The following is a 25,118-nucleotide window of genomic DNA, read 5'->3' as shown; positions in this document are numbered from 1 at the left end:
CCTTGGTTCTTTTCCTTCTTCCAGTCTCTCAGCACACACCTGTAGAATGGATTCATGACCCTCCTACTTTTCCTCTGCTCCACACTTGCCTGTTTCTTCTCTCTTTCCTCTTGACTTGGTTCACTCTGTTTCTGAGCTTCCTTCTTTCCCATAATCTACCACCTTCCAGAGAGCTCATTCACACAGTGCATCCATGCATTGCATGTATGTGTTTCTGATGGCACGACTCCACTGCCAATTCTCTAAAATTTCAAAAGTAAAATAAGCAAACTTACAACTTTCTGCTTCAGATAAAGCAAAAGGACACTTTCATTTGGAACACAAAGAGAGAAAACTAATATTTGAGTCAGAAAGTAAGCTCCCATTCACCATTACATCCTTCTCATTGAGAGTAGTACATGTACATCATAAATGCTCAATAAACACATCCACTTGCAGATAGCTGAGGAGCTCTGAGTCAGCAGCAAGTAGTAGATAATGAAAGCAAACTGAATTAGAAGTCAGAAGACTGAGCATCTAGCACCAGCTCTGACTGAATCAAGTTATGTAACTCTGAGCACTTTTTTTTTTTTTTTTTTTTTTTTTTTGGTAATATCAACAGGGTAACACTAAATTATTTCTAAGGTATTTTCTGTTTTTAAAATTCAATGATGATAAAACATGAATTACAGCTAAAGATTAAAAGGCCTTCAAAGAGGTTTATAGTCCAACCACTACCACTCCCTTTATTTCATATTTCCAGAAAGATGACTATTTGTCCCATTTGAAAATTTTCCAGGAAAACATTTGATTTTTCTATTGTCATCTGCATGCAAATTTTAGTATAAGAAAATAGTTCTCAGATTTAACCCAAAATCCATTTCTACGTTTATACTGCTGCTAATCAATTTAGGACTTAAATATCTAATTATAAAATTTCACAACCCTCATAATCTTGGCATGTAATTTTATTTTCAATGCAAGTATTAAAAGATATGGCCAATAAGGCATAAAAACATTTTCCCTGAAGTCGTGTCATTGACTAAATCATGGAGCTTGTCTATTCAGCTTCTCTCTCAATATACATTTATAGCGGGACACGATTAGTTTTCACCTAAGAAAACCCTGCTTATTAAATTATATAATAAGGAGTCACCATGACTCCTTATTTATCTCAGTAATATTTAATGGAAAAGTAAATAATACATTATTACATAAATGCTTAGAGAGATGATAGTAATCTTATTCTAAATTAAAGTTAAATAAATATTACAATCTTTTAGCATGAACCTTAAAATAATAAATCTACCTCCTTATTTTTTATAGCTTATTCTTGAAATATTTATCAGTGTAATACCGAAACTAACTTATTAATTATTTTCTGGATTTTTTTTATTTTTCAAAAACTTAAGTTAGATTGTATGCTAGTTCCCATTCAGATCTTAATATGATTACTAATTCATTTTTAACACATCCTGATTTTCCATTTCAGTAATGCATTTTAATGCATAGCTATATATCCCATTATAAAACTATGCAATAGGAAGTGCTGACATTACAACCTTGTATTATAATTTTTGAATTTGACGACCTCCTTAGATGTACATATCCACACACATACACATGCACACGCACACACACATTTTGTTTTCAAATATCTAAAAACAAAGACTCACTCTTAAACCATAATACACCAGAAACCAAAAAAGAAAATTGCTTTCAATAATGAGTAACCTTATGTTTATATAAGGTAATTATTTATATAATCTCATTATCTATTTGAAAACAGACCTGTGGGGAAAAAAGCAATAGTTCATTTGCATATTATGACAAAGTGGTTTAAATCTATATTTGAATTAATGAAGTTACTCAAATCTAAAGTTTTTGTTTTCCCCTTGCAACTCTTTTTGTGTAGAAAAGTAAATAAGGAATCCTAAACAAGTACTATTAAATTTTGCTTAACTTCATCTTAATGAGGAATGACTTCATCATTCCTATGGCCATGCTGAAAAATTAAACTTATCTCTGAGAGTCTGTGTTGAGAAACATGAAAATCAATCTAATGACAGAAACAGAGCTATGACCTGTATCAGATGGATGAGAGAAAACCAACATTTCAAATAAATCCTTAACAGAGTAACATCCATTTTCATTGCTAAATTCGGTGTCTATATGTGGGTTGGAAATGTATCTGGGTGAACATTAGATTTAATACTCATTTTTAAGACCCTACTTCTGAAACCTGTCCAACCTGTCCTGGAATAGTTTCATGACAACTTGCTTATGTAGCAGCTTTGGCCTCTGGGTACCATGTTTCTGACAGGACAGGAGACTCCATACCAGAGGGAGAACATTCACAATCTCTTTGGAATCTGTTACTTGGAGGGGTCTGCCAGAGGCAAAATCTTAAAGAAAATGATGCTCATTCGCTGTGTTTTTCCATTCTCCTCACCTAGTCCCTACCAGTCTGTCCTGCTAGTAGCTGGTTTCCCTAAAGCTAGATATTCAGGCCTCAGTCTCACTGGATTAAATCTTCATGCAGTGGACTTTTTCTTTTTTCATGTCCCCTTCCATAAATACTAAGAGACATCCTGCGCTGGAGGTAGAATCAAGAGCAAAACACAACTGGCTCCCAAAGTGCTGACAGACTATTGGGAGGAAGACAAACATTTATGAAACAGTCATACAGATAAACACAGAATTCTCCTGCTGGGGACTGCCACCAAGGAGACATTCATGGTGCTATGAAAGCACATGATAGGGGAATATGATCCAGTCCCAGGGTTCAGGAAGGCCTCCCCAAGGAAATGACAATTGGGCTGACAGTCATGATGTAAGGTGTTCACAATGGAAAGCAAATGCTGAGTTTGGGGACCTGGAAGATGATCAGTGTGGCCACTGCCAAAAAGCAGGATTATGATATGAAGCTGGAAAAAGGAAGGCAGGTGTCGGACCTTGTGACTTTTGGGGAAATGTTAAAGATTTATTCTAAAAGCCTTGGAGAACATTGATGAATATCATGTGGATAATGAATGAAATAATGAGGTCAGAGTTCAGAAAAAAGGTCCACTGTGGTAAACAGATAGGGTTTGGGATTGAGGAGGGCAAAGTACAGCCAGCCTGCCTCCATCCTTCCCTCCACGATTACAAGGGGCAGCTGTGTCCTCCTTTGCTAGGGCCCACATTTCACTCACTAGAACTGCTCTTATAAATCACCTCTGTCCCTTTTTCTTCCTTATTGGCAAAGAATAAGTTCATCCTAGGAATAAAAGCATACCCCAGATATTCAGAGACAAGGAGTCTTCAATTTTTCATCTGCAAAGCATGACTAATGGTGGGATGTTGGGCAGCTGAGGACTCTAAGATACATTTGGAAACATGGGATCCTCTTTAAGCCTCTCAAGTGATATTAAATTAGGTCCTAGAAGACCATTTGAAGAAAACACACCAGAGCCCTAATTATGCCAATTAGTCTTCATTGATTAACAATGAAAGATAACTATTTCCTTACTGACAGGCACTCAAATGAGACTGGGTATTAATATAGCCTTCATTATTAAACTTTCTTTTCTAGATTTCCTATTAACCTACCAACTATTAACTATTAGGAAACACTCTTTTTTGCTTTTGGGTTGACGGATGGTGTTTGCAGATTTAACATTCTGCAGATAAAAATATAAGTTTAACATACAAAATTACTGCAGTCATAGGACTATTCTAATGGGAGTTGAACCCTTTCCAGAGAGGAACAAGCACCATCAAAGTCAACCATTTGCATAAATAAGTAAGATCCACTCCAAACTTCCTGGAAACTAACTTTAAGTGCCTACTATGGGTCAGCAGCATGATAAGCAAAGTACTTAAGCAATTTCATTTAAAATTCACAACAAAAGCATGTAGCAAGTTGAAGAAAATGTAATGTGTTAGCTAGTAAAAGTGATAGCTAGTAAAGTTAGAACCAGGATTGGAAATTTTAACCTGCTTACATGCTATAACAAAATACTACAGTTTGGGTGATTTAAACAATGAAAAATTATTTCTCACAGTTCTGGAGGTTGGGAAGTCCAAGATCAAGGTGCCAGACACTTAAGTTCCTGGTGAGGGCTCTCTTCTGAGCTTGCAGATGGCCACTTCTCACCATGTCCTCATATAGCAAAGAGAGAGGACTCTGGTGTCTCTTCCTCTTCTTGTAAGAGCACCAACTCTATAGGATTGGCGACCTATCCTTAAGACTTCATTTAACTTTTACCAGCTCCTCACAGGCCCTAATCTCAAATTCAGCCACATTGGAGGTTAGGGCTTCAACCTATGAATTTGGGGAGCTGGGAAACACAAACATTCAGTGCACAACATGTGGCTAAAAAATGATAAGGGCAAGATTTGAACCATGGTGTCTAAAGCCCCAGGCTGGGTCCAATTCTCATGCAGTCTCACTCAAAGTGGAGTGGTAGTAGTTTGAATTTCAAAGCCTAGAACATCATCACTAGTGGATTAGGACAATTGGACTTACTTATCAAATCTCAGGCCCAGCTAGCAAACACACAAAAAATAGTCCTGCATCATAATATTGTTCTAGTATCACACTCATTAATCTTTTGTTTTTTCTTTTAACTTTTAAGTTCAGGAGTACGATGCAGGTTTGTTATATAGGCAAATGGCATGTCAGAGGGGTATGGTGTACAGATTATGTTGCCACTCAGGTAATAAGCATAGTATCTAATAGGTAGTTTTTAAAGCCTCATCCTCTTCCCTCCCTCTACCCTTGAGTAGGCCCCAGTGTCTGCTGTTCTCTTGTTTCCATATGTACTCAATGTTTAGGTTCCACTTATGAATGAGAACTTGTTGTATTTGGTTTTCTGTTCCTGTGTTAGTTCACTTATGATAATGGCCTCCAGCTTCATCCATGTTGCTGCAAATGACATGATCTCATTTCTTTTTATGGTTACGTGGTATTCCATGGTATATATGTATCACATTTTCTTTATCCAGTCTACTATTGATGGACATTTAGTTTGATTCCATGTCTTTGTTATTGTGTCTCTGTCATAGTGCTGCAATGAAAATATATATGCATGTGTCTTTATGGTAAAATGATTTATATTCCTTTGGGTTTATGTCCAATAATGGGATTGTTGGGTCTAATGGTAATTCTACTTTGAGTTCTTTGAGAAACTACCAAACTGTTTATCACAATTGCTGAAACTAATTTACATTCCCACCAGCAGTTTATAAGCATTCCCTTTTCTCTACAACCTCATAAGCATCTGCTTTTCATTTTTTTTGATAATAGCCATTCTGACTTGTGAGACGGTATCTCATTGTGGTTTTGATTTGCATTTCCATAATGATTAGTGATACTGAGCATTTTTTCATCTGCTTGTTGGCCACATGTATGTCTTCCTTTGAAAAATGTCTATTAATGTCCTTTGCTCACTTTTTAATTGGTTTGTTTTTTGCTTGTTGATTTGTTTAAGTTTGTTATGGATTCTGAATACCAGACTTTTGTCAGATGTGTAGTTTGCAAATATTTTCTTCCATCCTGTAGGCTGTTTACTCTGTTGATAGATCTTTTGCTGTGCAGAAGCTCTTCAGTTTAATTACTTTCCATTTGTCAATTTTTGTTCTTGTTGCAATTGCTTTTGCAATCTTTGTCATGGCATCTTTGTCATGAAATCTTTGCCAGGTCCTATGTCGAGAATGTCATTTCCTAGGTTATCTTCCAGGGTTTTTTATGGTTTTAGGTTTTACATTTAAGTTTATAATGTATCTCAAGATGATTTTTTATATGGTATAAGGAGGGGTCCAGCTTCAATCTTCTGCATATGGCTAGCTAGCTTCCCAGCCCTGTTTATTGAATAGAGAGTCCTTTCCCCATTTCTTGTTTTTGTCAGCTTTATCAAAGATCAGATTGTTGTAGGTGTGTGGCATTATTTCTGGGCTCTCTAATCTGTTCCATTTGTCTATGTGTCTGTTTTTGTGCCAGCGACATGCTGTTTTGGTTACTGTAGCCTTGTAGTATGATTTGAAGTCAGATAACATCATGCCACCAGCTTTGTTGTTTTTGCTTTGAGTTGCCTTGGTTATTTGAGCTTTCCTTTGGTTCAGTATAAATTTTTAAATAGTTTTTGTCTGCCTCTGTGGAGAATGTTATTGGTAGCTTGACATACACTGATTCTGTTCATTGCTTTGGGCAGTATGGCTATTTTCACAATATTGATTCTTCCTATCCATTAGCATGGAATGTTTTTCTATTTTTTTGTGCCATCTCTGATTTCTCTGAGTAACGTTTTATAATTATTGTTGTAGAGGTCTTTCCCGTCCTTGATTAGCTGTATTCCTAGGTATTTTATTCTGTCTGTGGCTATTGAGAATGGGATTGTATTCTTGAACTGGCTCTTAGCTTGGATGTTACCATTCAACTTCCTCAGTTAGCCATCTCTACCTTGCTTATAGGCTCTTAATATAGGAAACAAATTGATTTTTTCCACAATTATACTGCAAATTCCCATTCTGTGTTTTATTTTATTTTATTTTATTTTTGAGATGGAGTCTGGCACTGTCGCCCAGGCTGGAGTGCAGTGGCCGGATCTTGGCTCACTGCAAGCTCCACCTCCCAGGTTTATGTCATTCTCTTGCCTCAGGCTCCCGAGTAGCTGGGACTACAGGTGCCCGCCACCGTGCCGGGGTAGTGTTTTGTATTTTTTAGTAGAGACGGGGTTTCACCGGGTTAGCCAGGATGGTCTCGATCTGCTGACCTCATAATCCGCCCGTCTCGGCCTCCCAAAGTGCTGGGATTACAGGCTTGAGCCAAGGCGCCCGGTCCCCATTCTGTGTTTTATACCAGGGAGCAAACTTTAGTAAAAATCTGTGACTGAAACACAGGTAACAAATGGCATTTATCCTTTAAAACAGAAGTATATGCAAGCAGATAATTCATTACTAAGGTGGACGCATTCAAAAAACTAATTTATTAGTGCCAGAAAGCAGGTATTTGGTGGTGTAATATGTATAGCTTTTTGAGTTTAACGACATTTTCTTTCAAGTTAATCCTGAAGAGGCTGGAAGTAAAACCTTCTCCTTTAAGCAGAAATTATCATTACTTGAGTTTGAACAAATAAAAGCTGAAAACTGTATTAATAAGTAACCGTTAAAAGACTTAACATTGGCCGGGCTCAAGCCTGTAATCCCAGCACTTTGGGAGGCCGAGACGGGCGGATCACGAGGTCAGGAGATCGAGACCATCCTGGCTAACACGGTGAAACCCCGTCTCTACTAAAAATACAAAAACTAGCCGGGCGAGGTGGCGGGCGCCTGTAGTCCCAGCTACTCGGGAGGCTGAGGCAGGAGAATGGCGTAAACCCGGGCGGCGGAGCTTGCAGTGAGCTGAGATCTGGCCACTGCACTCCAATCCGGGCGATAGAGCGAGACTCCGCCTCAAAAAAAAAAAAAAAAAAAAGACTTAACATTATCTTGAAGCCAACATAAAACTCCAAAATAAATTTTAAAAACATTAATGTATTTATACATTTATAAAATACCATTTACTATAACTATATAAAATACTAATTATGAAAATAAAAATTCATAAATATTTAAATAAATCTTTATAGTAGAGATTATAGATCTCAGAGCATTTGTTATTTACTATCTTCATAAGGTTATTCCAAGGATTAAAAAAAGATTGCTCTGAGTTTTAAAATATTGGTTTTATACAAGCCACACAAAGGGATCTGAGTGGCTCATGCCTGTAATCCCAGGTTCTTGGGAGGCAGAAGCAGAAGGATTGTTTGACCCCAAGAGTTTAAGGCCAGCCTGGGCAACATAGCCAGACCCCATGTCCAAAAAATATGAAAAAAAAATTAGACAGATACAGTGGCTTGCACCTGTAGTCCCAGCTACTTGGGAGACTGAGACAGGAGGATCACTTGAGCTCAGGAGTTCCAGGCTGCAATGAGTCATGATCATGCCACTGCACTCTAGCCTGGGCAATAGAGCAAGACCCTGTACTTAAAAACATTTTTTTTAAAAGATCTGAGAAAGTTGCTTTAAAATAAAACTTTATTTACTCCACAATATGAAAGACAAATAAGTTTCTTGGGCAGCTGAAGTATTCAGGGGAGAAGATTACATTCCCTGGCCTTTTTGTTACTGTTGTCCTTATTGAATTTGCCACGTGAATTATATATAGCATTAGTTACACTAAGTATGCCCATATACCACATGTATATAAATGTATATTTACATGCACATGTATATAGATATGTTTATGCACATACCCACTCACCCATGGACTAAGACCTGAGAAGAATATGGATACCTCTTTTCAGTTTTTTCTTTTCAAAAGGCAACTATTTTTCCCATAAACAGCAACAATTAGTTAATAACAAGCATACAGCCACATATAAAGCAACGAATGAAAGACTCAACTCATAATTTAGATTGCTTAGCAGGAAGGAGCTATTGCCCCCCAACTCCCTTCCTGCACACAACAAATCTTTTACTGACAAGTGAGTATGAACTATACAAGGGGAGATCCACTGAATGTGCCAACTTATTCAAGAAGCTGAGCACACAAATAAGCAACCTTTCAGCAATGAAGAGTAGAAATGACTTCAGCAAGAGAAATTAATCCATCATGTTGTCCATCTACACTGAAAAGAGCCTGGCAGCAGTTAGCTATGGTGATAGCATGGAAGGAGCCTTTGCTGGGAACAAGTGTGAGAATGAAATCAACTTTCAGCCTCAGTTTCAGAGAGACAAAAACATTCTCATTGTCCAATCAATCTAAAAACCTTTAATGGAATTAAATCTCTAAAGTGGAAAAATCTCCATGGATAGTTGTTGCTAAGCAAAAGAATAAACATTTTATGTCCTGCATCACTATGAATGCATCAGTACCTAAGATACACATGGGTATCTTCTAGGAAAAATGAAATATATTTTTATTTGATATTATACCTGATTCTAGAAATATCCTTATGAGTTGAGTTAGGTATTGTCCATTTTCCCAACAAGGAAACTGAGGCAGAGAGGCTAGTAAGTTCATGTGGCTAGTAAGTAGTTTGCTTGGCTTACTAATGCTATTGTGAACTTTTTACTTTGCAGGGGGTAAGAATAGGTAATAAGCTAGGATAAAGTCAAGATTTTTCATGTTCATGGAATTCTGTAATCCACCATGTATAAACAACATCAAAAGACAATAACAATATAGCCAGTAAGCACCTTGAGGGACTATGAAAAAATTAATATTTAATATAACAATGGTGTGCTTTGTCTTTGTGAAAATCAATACACATTGGAATTTACCAAAAACAGTTAACAAGGTCTGGTTATACAGGTTAATGTATCTCACTTCCCCTAATTTTGAAATAAGAGAAATCAAATAGCTGCTTTGAGCCTCTGTGTTCCTCACCTATAAACCAGGAAACAATAACATTTAGTTCATCGGATAATTGTGTGGAACAAATTTGACATTTATGCAAATCACTTGGAACACTGTTGGCACATTAAAGTGGACAATAAGTGTTATTTTTATTATTGCCATCATATATACCATATGTCATAATGTTGATAGTGTGACTTCTTAAAATTTAACAAGGCACAAAGGATTATTCAATTTGGGTAAGAGGTCCTACAAAATTCAAGTGCATATTTTGAACTTATAAAATATAAAATTCTAGTAATTCAAATATACCCACTTAAATCCAGTGCCAGGCAGTTGTCAATAAACCACACACTCAGCCTTTTTCACCCAGGTACTTGCTCTCAGAGAGACACAGCAAGAAACCATAAAGATGAAGGTCACAGAGAAGCGAAGGGAAGAACCTGGGAGGCTTCCTACAGTAAATCACAGGAAGAAGCGAGCAAAACCTCTGTTAATCTCCTTTTTGCTCCCCAGGGAAAGCCAGTCACATCCCAACTAATGATCCAGCTCCCAAATAAGAAATAATGAAAGAGGGGAAAGCTTCATTAAAAATCCCCAGAAAATGAATTAAGTCCTCTTCCGCCTCCCTCCCTCTTAGCCCCAGGTGGGTGTCTATTCTATAGCAGTCTGTGGAGTCCTGCTATTAATGAGATGGAGTTCCTCTTCCACTGGAACCTGGGATTTTTCCATATTCAAAGATTAAGTCCCTTTTGATTTCACAAACCAACTAGCTTATAGATAAAGGTATAGTTTGTTTACCATCTCTTTTCTGGCTGTGGAAATAAGCAATTCAAATAATTGGAGACTTTAAAGACCATCTAGTTTAGTTTTCACAAATGACAATGCCTTCAAGAGCCAGGAAGGCAACAGGAGCAAATGAAATGGAGGCTCGTTTACTTTGTTTAATTTTTACCATGCAGAAACATAAGCCCAACTGTTGCCTAATATTTCCATCTTTCAAAGGAAGCTGGATATCTTTTTTTTTCTATGTTGGTAACTAATTTAAAAGACTTTTAAGCACTATACGCATGCCCGGAGAAAACTAACCTGTAGATTTCTAATTAGAACTTCTGACGTAGTCCCGTGATTTTTACTCCTACCTTAAAACAGAATTGCATCACCTGAGAGCTTTAAAAATACCTCTGCCTTCCTCCTTACCCAGGGAAATTTCTAATTTTAATTTTAATTCATTCATTTATTTATTTATTTTGAGACGGAGTCTTGCTCTGTCACCAGGCTGCAGTGCAGTGGCACGATCTCAGCTCACTGCAACCTCCGCCTCCCAGGTTCAAGCGATTCTCCTGCCTCAGCCTCCCGAGTAGCTGGGACTACAGGTGTGCACCACCATGCCCAGCTAATTTTTGTATTTTTAGTAGAGATGGGGTTTCCCCATGTTGCCCAGGATGTTCTCCATCTCATGACCTCATGATCTGCCCATATCTGCCTCCCAAAATACTGGGATTACAGGCGTGAACCACTGTACCTGGCCCGAAATTTCTAATTTAAATGTTCAAGAGTAAGATGATTCTAATATACAGCCAAAGTTGAAGACCACTAATCTGGTCTAACCTATTCTATAGATGAGGAAATTGCAGCTCAGAGATTAAAACAACCTATAGCCAGCAGGAGAAAAAGAACACAAATCTAAGTCTTCTGACTTCTTATCCCAACATATTGATCACAAAATTCTAGTATCAGTGCTACTCCTTTACCAATAAACCAGAGTTTAGGCTTCAATATATATGGTTTGTAAAATATTTCTCCAGCAGAAGTGTCAGTGTTTCATGCTGGAGTCCTTTATTCCTAAATCTAGTGGCCATCATGTGACATTTACAAGAGAATGTAATCTCCATGAAGGCAAAGGACTTGCCAGCCACTCTTGCATCAGTGTATACTTTTAGCACCTCAGTAAATACTTGGTTAATGAATCACTTTATAAGCTTTTTATATGAATTGGGAATTATTTCCATATAAATAGGGAATACATTTCCATGAAATTTCAAAAATCCACTTGATAGAGAGGAATGTCAGTGAATAGAACCAAGTCAGAAGAAACAAAAGATGGTATGCCAGCTATCTAAAGAGAAGGATTCGGGACAGAGGAGAGATGGCGGATAGGAGACAGGGCTAACAGACATCTCCCACTTGGATGGACAGAACAGTGTGTGGAGACTCATACTGTGAACCTTTTCTCCAAGAACCACCACAGGATCATATCAGGAAAAGGGAAAGAATTCACAGATCCTTTGAAAGAAGTGACATGCTGCTGCAAACTCTGTGAGAGAGGCAAAAAGCAATGAGTTCCCAAAGTGTGAGTGGGGGAAAACCTGCCTCCAAACACACATCCTCACTGGGGAATCTGAAAATGCAAATCATGAGAGAAGGACTCAACCTTACCTAGAGCTGGAACAGATTTAGGGAACCTCGTGAAATATAAAAGTAGAAGCAGCCGCAGGAAGAGTCTTGTAGGCACTCCCAGTCTCCAAGTCAAACCCAGGGAAGCCATTCCTGACTATATATCACAGGGGCCCTCAGGGAAGGCAGCCAGCAGAATTAGGGAGGGGGTACAATGTGAAAGAAGCCTCCAACTGAATTTTGTGATAATTTTGAGTGGGCGTGAACCTGCTTGAACAGAATCTGGTGGGTGGATGGGAACTGCAGCAGATATGAGCACAGGAACCAGGCTCTTGCCATTATGGGCAGACAGGGAGGGGTGTGGCCTGAAATCCTTGCTTGCTTTCTCCGTGGGGAAGTATATGGCCTGGAGCAAGACTGAGTTCCACAAGCAGGATGCCTGGATCTAAACTTGGTGCTGTTAACACAGCACTGAAAAGTGAGATTGGGCTCACCAACTGTGTGGGAGCTGGGTGAAGCTTTTTGCTACTGGCTATTCTCTACTTCCCTGGTGAACTATTTGGTGCAACAGAGGCAGTCATAATCCCCTCTGGAACATAACCCCATCGGCCTGAAAACCATCCTCCCCATCCTATATAGTGGCTGTGGCAAGCCTAGCCCAAGAAGAGTCTCAGCTCATCCTGCCCCCACTTGATGGTATTTTTCTATCTGCCTTGGCAGCCAAACACAAAAGACACCACCTCCTGGCTGGAGGCCAACCAATTCAGGCCATACTCATGACAATAATATTGTTCCCAGGAAGAAGAAGACAACAGCTAATACCACTGCCTGCAACATCCTGGCTAACCAGAGGTCCTGAGTCTGTCCACATGACAACTTCACTACTAGCACAACTAGCATTTGAGAAAGTTAGCACACTACACCTATCTACAATCAGGGATTCTCACAGATTCTACATCCCTCCCCTGCTACCTCCACCAGAGCAGGTGCTGGTATCCATGGCTAGAAGACCTGAACACTGATCAGATCACAGGTCTCTTTGCAGACATTCACCAGCACCAGCCCAGAGCCTGGTAACTCCATTGGGTGGCTAAACCCAGAAGAACAGTAACAGTCACTGCAATCTGGCTCTCAGGAAGCCCATCTCTAGTGGAAATGGGAGAGCACCACATCAAGGAATCACTACGTGGGACAAAATAATCTGAATAGTAGGAGTTTCAGATCTTTCTGCTGGTGGGTAGTTTCTCACAGCAGAGACCCAATTGCAGTGCTGGGTGCAGTAGGGAAAGTGTGCACCTATACCCCAACAGGCAGGCAGCCTCTGTGACCATGAAAGGCCTTGGAAAAGGAGTCCTTGTTCCCCCTGGCACTCCACCGCAGACATAGCTGGGGCTTCCCCCACAGGAACGCAGCAAGGACACACCTGTAGACAGCCTTTCTGGAACTCTCCAAGGTGAGTATAACCCACAAGAAGAGCACACCCCAGATTCAGGCCTGCATGAGAGGCAGAGTCACAATTCCTCCCTACTTGGAGCAACAACATTCCTATAGATGAAAAGAGGTGCCTGACTGATCTGAATAGCTGAAATGCTTGGACAGGAGTGACGCTGTGAGGTGAATAGCTTTCTTTCTGACCTGGCAGGGGAGCTGAGGTAGCTCCCACTCTTCACCTTGATAAAATTTCAGCACACCTAACTGAGAGCTCCTCCAGCCACCCTCATTAAGGCTGTGTCCTCGGCTCATCATTGGGTATTACATCTACCCACTTGCCTTAGCCACAACTGGTGCCTGCCCGGGGATACCTCCCCAATTGTCCTGAAGCCTGAATCATCAACTCAGTAAATAAAAGAACAGTAAATAAACTGTATACCATGAGAGGATGACATAAGCGTCAAGGGATCCCTGCCATTTCAACTTCACAGGAGACAGTGAATTCACCCACATATCAAGAATGTAACTACTAAAACGAGCACTGGGGAAAACCAGTGCATAAAGACTTTATAACTAAGGATCTCATACAGAGTCTTCATCCCTACAAGCACCAAGACTCAAATTAGGCTAAAATAAACATTAGAGTCTGATCCTTAAGAAAGAAAAAATAAGAAATTAAAAAAAAAAAACACAGTCCACAAGAACAATGTTAAGTAATAGTCTACCCAAATGAGAAGGAGCCAGAAAAGTAATTCTGGTAATATCACAAAACAGGGTTCTATAAAACCCACAAAGATTACTGTAGTTCCACAACAATGGATCCGAACAAAGAAGAAATCTTGAATTTCCAGAAAAAGAATTCAGCAGGTCAATTATTAAGCTACTCAAGGAGTTACCAGTAAAAGGCAAAAAAAATTTAAATAAATTTAAAAACCAATACAGAATATGAATGCATTTTTTTCCAAAGAAATAGATATCATAAAGAAAAACATTCACAACTTATGGAAATGAAAGACACACTTAGGGAAGTACAAAAATCAGTGGAAAGTTTCAGCAACAAACTAGAATACGAAGAATAAAGAACTTCAGAGCTCAAAGATAAGACTTTTGAATTAACCCAATCAGACAAAGAAAAAAGAATTTTAAAAAATGAACAAAGTTTCCACGAAATTTGGGATTATATTAAATGATCAAACCTGAGAATAAATGGTGTTCCTGAGGAAGAAGTGAAATCTAAAAGTTAGAAAACTTATTTAAGGGAATATTAAGGAAAACTTCCCTGGCCTTGCTGGAGATCTAGATATCTACATACAGGAAGCTCAAAGAACTTCTGGGAAATTCACTGCAAAGATAATCACCTAGACACTCAGTCATCAGGTTATCTCAAGAGAAACCTTGAAAAATATTTAAACAAAATAATTGTCAGTCAAAAATTTTGCATCCAGCAAAACGAAGCTTCAGAAATGAAAGAGAGATAAAGTATTTTTCAGCCTAACAAATGTTAAGGGAATTTGCCACTACCAAATCAGCACTACAAGAACTGCTTAAAGGAGTTCTAAATCTTGAAACGAAACCTTGAAATACACTCAAACAGAACCTTCTTAAAGCATAAATCTCACAGGGCCTATAAAGCAATAGCATATTTTTAAAAAGTATTTAGGCAACAGCTAACATAATGAGTAGAACAGTACCTTACATGTCAATACTAACGTTGAAAGCAAATGGCCTAAATGCTCCACTTGAAAGATACAGAATGACAGAATGGAGAGAAATGCAACAACCAAGTATCTGCTATTGTCAAGAGACCCACATAGCACATAAAGACTCACATAAACTTAAGGTAAAGAGGTGGAAAAAGATATTCCGCACAAATGGAAACTAAAAGTGAGCAGGAGCAACCCTTTTTTTTTTTTTTTTTTTTTTCCCACGGAGTCTCACTCTTTTGCCCAGGCTGGAGTCAGTGGCACAATCTTGCTTACTACAACCTCCACCTCCTGGGTTCAAGCGATTCTCCTGCATCAGCCTCTTGAGTACCTGGGACTACAGGTGCACACCACCACACCTGGCTAATTTCTTTGTATTTTTAGTAGAACTCCTGACCTTGTGATCTGCCTGTCTCGGCCTCCCATAGTGCTGGGATTACAGGTGTGAGCCACTGCGTCCAGTCTAGGAGTAGCTATTCTTATATCAGACAAAACAGACTTTAAAGCAACAACAGTGAAAAAAAAAAAAAAAGACAAAGAGGAACATTATATAATGATAAAAGGATTAGTCCAACAGGAAAATATCACAATCATAAATATATATGCATCTTAACACTGGAGCTCCCAAATTAATAAAACAATTACTACTAGATCTAAGAAACAAGATAGACAGTAACATAATAATAGTGTGGGATTTCAGTACTCCATTGACAGTACTAGACATGTCATCAAGACAGAAAGTCAACAAAGAAGCAATGGACTTAAACTATGCCCTGGAACAAATTGACTTTACAGGTACTTGCAGAACAGTCTACCTAAAAATGTAGAATATATATTTTTTTCATCAGCACATGGAACACTCTCCAAAACAGACCATGGCCACAAAATGAGTCTCAATGAATTTAAGAAAATCAAAATCATATTAAGTATCCTGTCAGACAACTGTGGAATAAAAATGAAAATTAATCCCAAAAGAAACCTTCAAAACTATAAAAATACCTGGAAATTAAATAATCTGCTCTTGAATGACTTTGGGTCAACAATGAAATCAAGATGGAAATTAAAAATTCTTTCAAAATAATGGTGACAAAACTTATCAAAACCTAAGGGATACAACAAAAGTTGTGCTAAGAGGAAAATTCATAGTTTTAAATGCCTACATCAAAAAGTCTGAAAGAGCACAAATAGACAATCTAAGGTCACACCTCAAGGAACTAGGGAAACAAGAAAAAAAAAAAAAAAAAAAAAAACCCAAACCCAGCAGAAGAAAAGATACAACCAAATAAGAGAAGAACTAAATGAAACAGAAACAACAACAACAATAACAACAAAAATACAAACGATAAATGAAACAAAAAGCTGGTTCTTTGAAAAGATAAACAAAATTGACTGAAAAACCATTAGTGAAATTAACCAAGAAGAGAGAAGATCCAAATAAGCTCAGTAAGAAATGAAACAAGATATTGCAACCGATATCACAGAAATGTAAAAGGCCATTCAAGGTTATTATGAACACCTATATGCACACAAACTAGAAAATCTAGAGGAGATGGACAAATTCCTGCAAATTTACAACCCTCCTACATGAAATCAGGAAGAAACAGGAACTCTGAACAGACCAATAACAACTAGTGAGACTGAAACAGTAATAAAAAAATAAGTGCCAAGAAAAAAAGTCCAAGAGCAGACGGATTCACAGCTGAATTCTGACATTTAAAGAAGAATTGAATACTGAAACTATTCAAAAAGATAGAAAAAGAGGAAATGCTCAGTAAATCATTCTATGAAGCCAGTATCACCCTAATATCTAAACCAGGAAAGGACATAACAAAAAACTAAAAGTACAGACAAATATCCCTAATGAACATACCTGCAAAAACCCTCAACAAAGTAGTAGCTAACTGAATCCAGCAGCATTTCAAAAAAGATAATACAGAGTGGGCGGAGCAAGATGGCCGAATAGGAACAGCTCCAGTCTCCAACTCCCAGCGCAAGCGACACAGAAGACCGGTGATTTCTGCATTTTCAACTGAGGTACAGGGGTCGTCTCACTAGGGAGTGCCGGACAATCGGTGCTGGTCAGCTGCTGCAGCCTGACCAGCGAGAGCTGAAGCAGGGCGAGGCATCGCCTCACCTGGAAGCGCAAGGGGGAAGGGGATCCAGTTTCCTAGCCAGGGGAACTGAGACACACAACACCTGGAAAATCGGGTAACTCCCACCCCAATACTGCGCTGTAAGCATACAGGCACACCAGGAGAATATATCCCAATCCTGGCCGGGAGGGTCCCACGCCCACGAAGCCTCCCTCACTGCTAACACAGCAGTCTGCCACGATCTATCCTCAAGGCAGCAGCGAGGCTGGGGGAGGGGCGCCCGCCATTGCTGAGGCTTAAGTAGGTAAACAAAGCCGCTGGGAAGCTCGAACTGAGTGGAGCTCACAGCAGCTCAAGGAAGCCTGCCTGTCTCTGTAGTCTCCACCTCTGGGGACAGCGCACAGCTGAAGACCAACAGGGGAAGTAGCGGGAGCCGGTGCAGACGAGAACGACTCTGTCTGACAGCTTTGGGGAGAGCCGTGGATCTCCCAACGTGGAGGTTGAGATCTGAGAACGGACAGACTGCCTGCTCAGGTGTGTCTCTGACCCCTGAGTAGCCTAGCTGGGAGAAATCCCCCACTAGGGGCAGTGTGACACCCCACACCTCACAGGGTGGAGTACACCCCTGAGAGGAAACTTCCAAAGGAAGAATCAGACAGGTACACTCGCTGTTCAGCAATATTCTATTTTCGGCAACCTCTGCTGCTGATACCCAGGCAAACAGGGTCTGGAGTGGACCTCAAGCAATCTCCAACAGACCAACAGACAGTCCTTCTGACTGTCAGAAGGAAAACTATCAAACAGGAAGGACACCTATACCAAAACCCCATCAGTACGTCACCACCATCAAAGACCAGAGACAGATAAAACCACAAAGATGGGGAAGAAGCAGGGCAGAAAAGCTGGAAATTCAAAAAATAAGAGCGCATCTCCCCCTGCGAAGGAGCGCAGCCCATCGCCAGCAACGGATCAAAGCTGGTCAGAGAATGACTTGGACGAGAGGAGAGAAGAAGGCTTCAGTCCATCAAACTTATCAGAGCTAAAGGAGGAATTACGTACCCAGCGCAAAGAAACTAAAAATCTTGAAAAAAGAGTGGAAGAATTGACAGCTAGACTAATTAATGCAGAGAAGATCATACACGAAATGACAGAGATGAAAACCATGACACGAGAAATACGTGACAAATGCACAAGCTTCAGTAACCGACTCGATCAACTGGAAGAAAGAGTATCAGCGATTGAAGATCAAATGAATGAAATGAAGCGAGAAGAGAAACCAAAAGAAAAAAGAAGAAAAAGAAATGAGCAAAGCCTGCAAGAAGTATGGGATTACGTAAAAAGACCAAATCTACGTCTGATTGGGGTGCCTGAAAGTGAGGGGGAAAATGGAACCAAGTTGGAAAACACTCTTCAGGATATCATCCAGGAGAACTTCCCCAACCTAGTAGGGAAGGACAACATTCAAATTCAGGAAATACAGAGAACGCCACAAAGATACTCCTCCAGAAGAGCAACTCCAAGACACATCATTGCCAGATTCACCAAAGTTGAAATGAAGGAAAAAATCTTAAGGGCAGCCAGAGAGAAAGGTCGGGTAACCCACAAAGGGAAGCCCATCAGACTAACAGCAGATCTCTCGGCAGAAACTCTACAAGCCAGAAGAGAGTGGGGGCCAATATTCAACGTTCTTAAAGAAAAGAATTTTAAACCCAGAATTTCATATCCAGCCAAACTAAGTTTCATAAGTGAAGGAGAAAGAAAATCCTTTAGAGATAAGCAAATGCTTAGAGATTTTGTCACCACCAGGCCTGCCTTACAAGAGACCCTGAAGGAAGCCCTAAACATGGAAACGAACAACCGGTACCAGCCATCACAAAAACATGCCAAAATGTAAAGACCATCGAGGCTAGGAAGAAACTGCATCGACTAACGAGCAAAATAACCAGTTAATATCATAATGGCAGGATCAAGTTCACACATAACAATATTAACCTTAAATGTTAATGGACTAAATGCTCCAATTAAAAGACACAGACTGGCAAACTGGATAAAGAGTCAAGACCCATCAGTCTGCTGTATTCAGGAGACCCATCTCACATGCAGAGACATACATAGGCTCAAAATAAAGGGATGGAGGAAGATCTACCAAGCAAATGGAGAACAAAAAAAAGCAGGGGTTGCAATCCTTGTCTCTGATAAAACAGACTTTAAACCATCAAAGATCAAAAGAGACAAAGAAGGCCATTACATAATGGTAAAGGGATCAATTCAACAGGAAGAGCTAACTCTCCTAAATATATATGCACCCAATACAGGAGCACCCAGATTCATAAAGCAAGTCCTTAGAGACTTACAAAGAGACTTAGACTCCCATACAATAATAATGGGAGACTTCAACAATCCACTGTCAACATTAGACAGATCAACGAGACAGAAAGTTAACAAGGATATCCAGGAATTGAACTCATCTCTGCACCAAGCGGACCTAATAGACATCTATAGAACTCTCCACCCCAAATCAACAGAATATACATTCTTCTCAGCACCACATCGCACTTATTCCAAAACTGACCACATAATTGGAAGTAAAGCACTCCTCAGCAAATGTAAAAGAACAGAAATTATAACAAACTGTCTCTCAGACCACAGTGCAATCAAACTAGAACTCAGGACTAACAAACTCAATCAAAACCGCTCAACTACATGGAAACTGAACAACCTGCTCCTGAATGACTACTGGGTACATAACGAAATGAAAGCGGAAATAAAGATGTTCTTTGAAACCAATGAGAACAAAGATACAACATACCAGAATCTCTGGGACACATTTAAAGCAGTGTGTAGAGGGAAATTTATAGCACTAACTGCCCACAAGAGAAAGCAGGAAAGATCTAAAATTGACACTCTAACATCACAATTAAAAGAACTAGAGAGGCAAGAGCAAACACATTCAAAAGCTAGCAGAAGGCAAGAAATAACTAAGATCAGAGCCGAACTGAAGGAGATAGAGACACAAAAAACCCTCCAAAAAATCAATGAATCCAGGAGTTGGTTTTTTGAAAAGATCAACAAAATTGACAGACCGCTAGCAAGGCTAATAAAGAAGAAAAGAGAGAGGAATCAAATAGATGCAATAAAAAATGATAAAGGGGATATCACCACTGACCCCACAGAAATACAAACTACCATCAGAGAATACTATAAACGCCTCTACGCAAATCAACTAGAAAATCTAGAAGAAATGGATAATTTCCTGGACACTTACACTCTCCCAAGGCTAAACCAGGAAGAAGTTGAATCCCTGAATAGACCAATAGTAGGCTCTGAAATTGAGGCAACAATTAACAGCCTACCCACCAAAAAAAGTCCAGGACCAGATGGATTCACAGCTGAATTCTACCAGAGGTACAAGGAGGAGCTGGTACCATTCCTTCTGAAACTATTCCAATCAATAGAAAAAGAGGGAATCCTCCCTAACTCAGTTTATGAGGCCAACATCATCCTGATACCAAAGCCTGGCAGAGACACATCAAAAAAAGAGAATTTTAGACCAATATCCCTGATGAACATTGATGCAAAAATTCTCAATAAAATACTGGCAAACCGGATTCAGCAGCACATCAAAAAGCTTATCCACCATGATCAAGTGGGCTTCATCCCTGGGATGCAAGGCTGGTTCAACATTCGAAAATCAATAAACGTAATCCAGCATATAAACAGAACCAAAGACAAGAACCACATGATTGTCTCAATAGATGCAGAAAAGGCTTTTGACAAAATTCAACAGCCCTTCATGCTAAAAACGCTCAATAAATTCGGTATTGATGGAACGTACCTCAAAATAATAAGAGCTATTTATGACAAACCCACAGGTAATATCATACTGAATGGGCAAAAACTGGAAAAATTCCCTTTGAAAACTGGCACAAGACAGGGATGCCCTCTCTCACCACTCCTATTCAACATAGTGTTGGAAGTTCTGGCTAGGGCAATCAGGCAAGAGAAAGAAATCAAGGGTATCCAGTTAGGAAAAGAAGAAGTCAAATTGTCCCTGTTTGCAGATGACATGATTGTATATTTAGAAAACCCCATCGTCTCAGCCCAAAATCTCCTTAAGCTGATAAGCAACTTCAGCAAAGTCTCAGGATACAAAATTAATGTGCAAAAATCACAAGCATTCTTATACACCAGTAACAGACAAGCAGAGAGCCAAATCAGGAATGAACTTCCATTCACAATTGCTTCAAAGAGAATAAAATACCTAGGAATCCAGCTTACAAGGGATGTAAAGGACCTCTTCAAGGAGAACTACAAACCACTGCTCAGTGAAATCAAAGAGGACACAAACAAATGGAAGAACATACCATGCTCATGGATAGGAAGAATCAATATCGTGAAAATGGCCATACTCCCCAAGGTTATTTATAGATTCAATGCCATCCCCATCAAGCTTCCAATGAGTTTCTTCACAGAATTGGAAAAAACTGCTTTAAAGTTCATATGGAACCAAAAAAGAGCCCGCATTGCCAAGACAATCCTAAGTCAAAAGGACAAAGCTGGAGGCGTCACGCTACCTGACTTCAAACTATACTACAAGGCTACAGTAACCAAAACAGCATGGTACTGGTACCAAAACAGAGATATAGATCAATGGAACAGAACAGAGTCCTCAGAAATAATACCACACATCTACAGCCATCTGATCTTTGACAAACCTGAGAGAAAAAAGAAATGGGGAAAGGATTCCCTATTTAATAAATGGTGCTGGGAAAATTGGCTAGCCATAAGTAGAAAGCTGAAACTGGATCCTTTCCTTACCCCTTATACGAAGATTAATTCAAGATGGATTAGAGACTTCAATGTTAGACCTAATACCATAAAAACCCTAGAAGAAAATCTAGGTAGTACCATTCAGGACATAGGCATGGGTAAGGACTTCATGTCTAAAACACCAAAAGCAACGGCAGCAAAAGCAAAAATTGACAAATGGGATCTAATTAAACTAAAGAGCTTTTGCACAGCAAAAGAAACTACCATCAGAGTGAACAGGCAACCTACAGAATGGGAGAAAATTTTTGCAACCTACTCATCTGACAAAGGGCTAATATCCAGAATCTACAAAGAACTCAAACAAATATACGAGAAAAAAACAAACAACCCCATCAAAAAGTGGGGAAAGGATATGAACAGACATTTCTCAAAAGAAGATATTCATACAGCCAACAGACACATGAAAAAATGCTCATCATCACTCGCCATCAGAGAAATGCAAATCAAAACCACAATGAGATACCATCTCACACCAGTTAGAATGGCAATCATTAAGAAGTCAGGAAACAACAGGTGTTGGAGAGGATGTGGAGAAATAGGAACACTTTTACACTGTTGGTGGGATTGTAAACTAGTTCAACCATTATGGAAAACAGTATGGCAATTCCTCAAGGATCTAGAACTAGATGTACCATATGACCCAGCCATCCCACTACTGGGTATATACCCAAAGGATTATAAATTATTCTACTACAAAGACACATGTACAAGTATGTTTATTGCGGCACTATTCACAATAGCAAAGACTTGGAATCAACCCAAATGTCCATCTGTGACAGACTGGATTAAGAAAATGTGGCACATATACACCATGGAATACTATGCAGCCATAAAAAAGGATGAGTTTGCGTCCTTTGTAGGGACATGGATGCAGCTGGAAACCATCATTCTTAGCAAACTATCACAAGAACAGACAACCAAACACCGCATGTTCTCACTCATAGGTGGGAACTGAACAATGAGATCACTTGGACTCGGGAAGGGGAACATCACGCACAGGGGCCTATCATGGGGAGGGGGGAGGGGGGAGGAGGGAGGGCTTGCATTGGGGAGTTATACAAGATATAAATGATGAATTGATGGGTGCTGACGAGTTGATGGGTGCAGCACACCAACATGGCATAAGTATACATATGTAACAAACCTGCACGTTATGCACATGTACCCTAGAACTTAAAGTATAATAAAAAAAAAAAAAAAAAAAAAAAAAAAAACTTAAACATGTAAATAGCAAAAAAAAAAAAAAAAAAAAAAGATAATACATCATGACCAAGTGGGTTTCATACCAGGGATGTAGGTTTACCATACCTGAGTCAATAAATGTGATATACCACATAAACAAAATTAAAAACAAAAATCACATGATCACCTCACTAGACACAGAAAAAGCATTTGACAAAATTCAGCATACTTTCATGATAAAAATCCTCAACAAAATTGGCATAGAAGGGGCATAACTCAAAGTAATAAAAACCATCTAGGACAAACCCACAGCCAACATTATACTGAATAGGGAAAAGTTGAAAGCATTCCACCTGAGAACTGGAACAAGACAAGGATGCCCACTTTCACCACTTCCATTCAACGTAGTTCTGGAAGTCCTAGCCAGAGTGATCAGACAAGAGAAAGAAATAAAGGCATCCAAATCAGAAAAGAGGAAGTCAAACTGTCACTGTTCACCAATGACATGATTGTATTCCTAGAAAATCCTAAAGACTCCTCCCAAAAGCTCCTAGATCTGATAAATGAATTCGGTAAAGTTTCAGGATCAAAAATCAATGTATGCAAATCATTAGCATTGCTATACACCAACAATGACCAAGCTGAGAGTCAAATCAAGAACTCAATTCCTTTTACAACAGCTGCAAAAATAAAAATAAAATACTTAGGAAAATGCTTAATGAAGGAGTTGAAAGATCTCTACAAGAAAAACTACAAAATATTTCTGAAAGAAATAATAGATAACAGAAACAAATGGAAACACATCCACACTTGTAGATGGGTAGAATCAATATTGTGAAAACGAACATACTGCCAAAAGCAATCTACAAATTCAATGCAATTCCCATCAAAATACCATCATCATTCTTCACAGAAGTAGAAAAAAAAAATCATAAAATTTATACGGAACCAAAAAAGAGCCCACATAGCCAAAACAAGACTAAGCAAAAAGAACAAATCTGGAGGCATCACACTACCTGATTTCAAACTATACTATAAGACTGTATTCACCAAAAAAACAGCATGGTACTGGTATAAAAACAGTCACATAGGCCAATGGAACAGAATAGAGAACCCAGAAATAAAGGCAAATACTTACAGTCAACTGATCTTCGATACAGCAAACAAAAACATGAAGTGGGGAAAGGACAACCTAGTCAACAAATGGTGCTGGGATAATTGGCAAGCCCCATGTAGAAGAATGAAACTGGATCCTCATCCTTCACCTTATATAAAAATCAATTCAGGATGGACCAAAGATGTAAATCTAGAACCTGAAATCGTTAAAATTCTAGAAGATAACATCAGAAAAACTCTTCTCAACATTGGCTTAGGCAAAGAACTCATGAGCAGGAACACAAAGGCAAATGCAACAAAAATAAAAATAAATAAATTGGACCTAATTAACTAAAAAACTTCTGCACAGCAATAATAATAATAATAATAAAAGTAAACAGATAACCCACTGATTGGGAGAAAATCTTTGCAACCTATGCATCTGACAAAGGACTAATATCCAGAATCTACAAGATATCCAGAATCTACAAGGAACTCAAACAAATTAGTAAGAAAAAAACAAATAATCCCATCAAAAAGTGGGCAAAGGACATGAATAGATAATTCGCAAAAGAAGATATACAAATGGTCAACAAACATGTAAAAAAATGCTCGATATCACTAATTATTAGGAAAATGCAAATTAAAACCACAATGTGATATCACCTTACACCTGCAAGAATGGCCATTACTAAAAAATCAAAAAATAATAGATGTTGGCATGAAGGTGGTGAAAAGGGAACCCTTTTACACTACTGGTAGGAATATAAACTAGTATATCTGCTATGGAAAACAGTATGGAGATTCCTTAAAGAACTAAAAGTAGAACTATCATTCGATCCAGCAATCCCACTACTGGGTATCTACTCAAAGGAAAAGAAGTCACTGTATGAAAAAGACACTTGGGCAGGGCATGGTGACTCATGCCTGTAATCCCAACGCTTTGGGAAACTGAGGTGGGTGGATCACTGGAGGTCAGGAGTTTGAGACCAGCTGGGCCAACGTGGTGAAACCCCATCTCTACTA

At 39.0% G+C, this 25,118-nt stretch overlaps 1 protein-coding gene across 1 annotated transcript in view; it reads right to left on the bottom strand.

Moving 5' to 3' along the window:
* The window catches only part of GHR (growth hormone receptor), a 350,856-nt gene that overhangs the window by 299,998 nt on the left and 25,740 nt on the right, over positions 1–25,118 (bottom strand). The gene's annotated exons all lie outside the window — the stretch shown is intronic.

The sequence above is a fragment of the Rhinopithecus roxellana genome, chromosome 3, assembly GCF_007565055.1.
Source record: "Rhinopithecus roxellana isolate Shanxi Qingling chromosome 3, ASM756505v1, whole genome shotgun sequence".
In the NCBI taxonomy this organism is placed as follows: Eukaryota; Metazoa; Chordata; class Mammalia; order Primates; family Cercopithecidae; genus Rhinopithecus; species Rhinopithecus roxellana.
The sequence above is the reverse complement of the archived record's forward strand: the minus strand, read 5'-3'. Positions and strand labels throughout refer to the sequence as shown.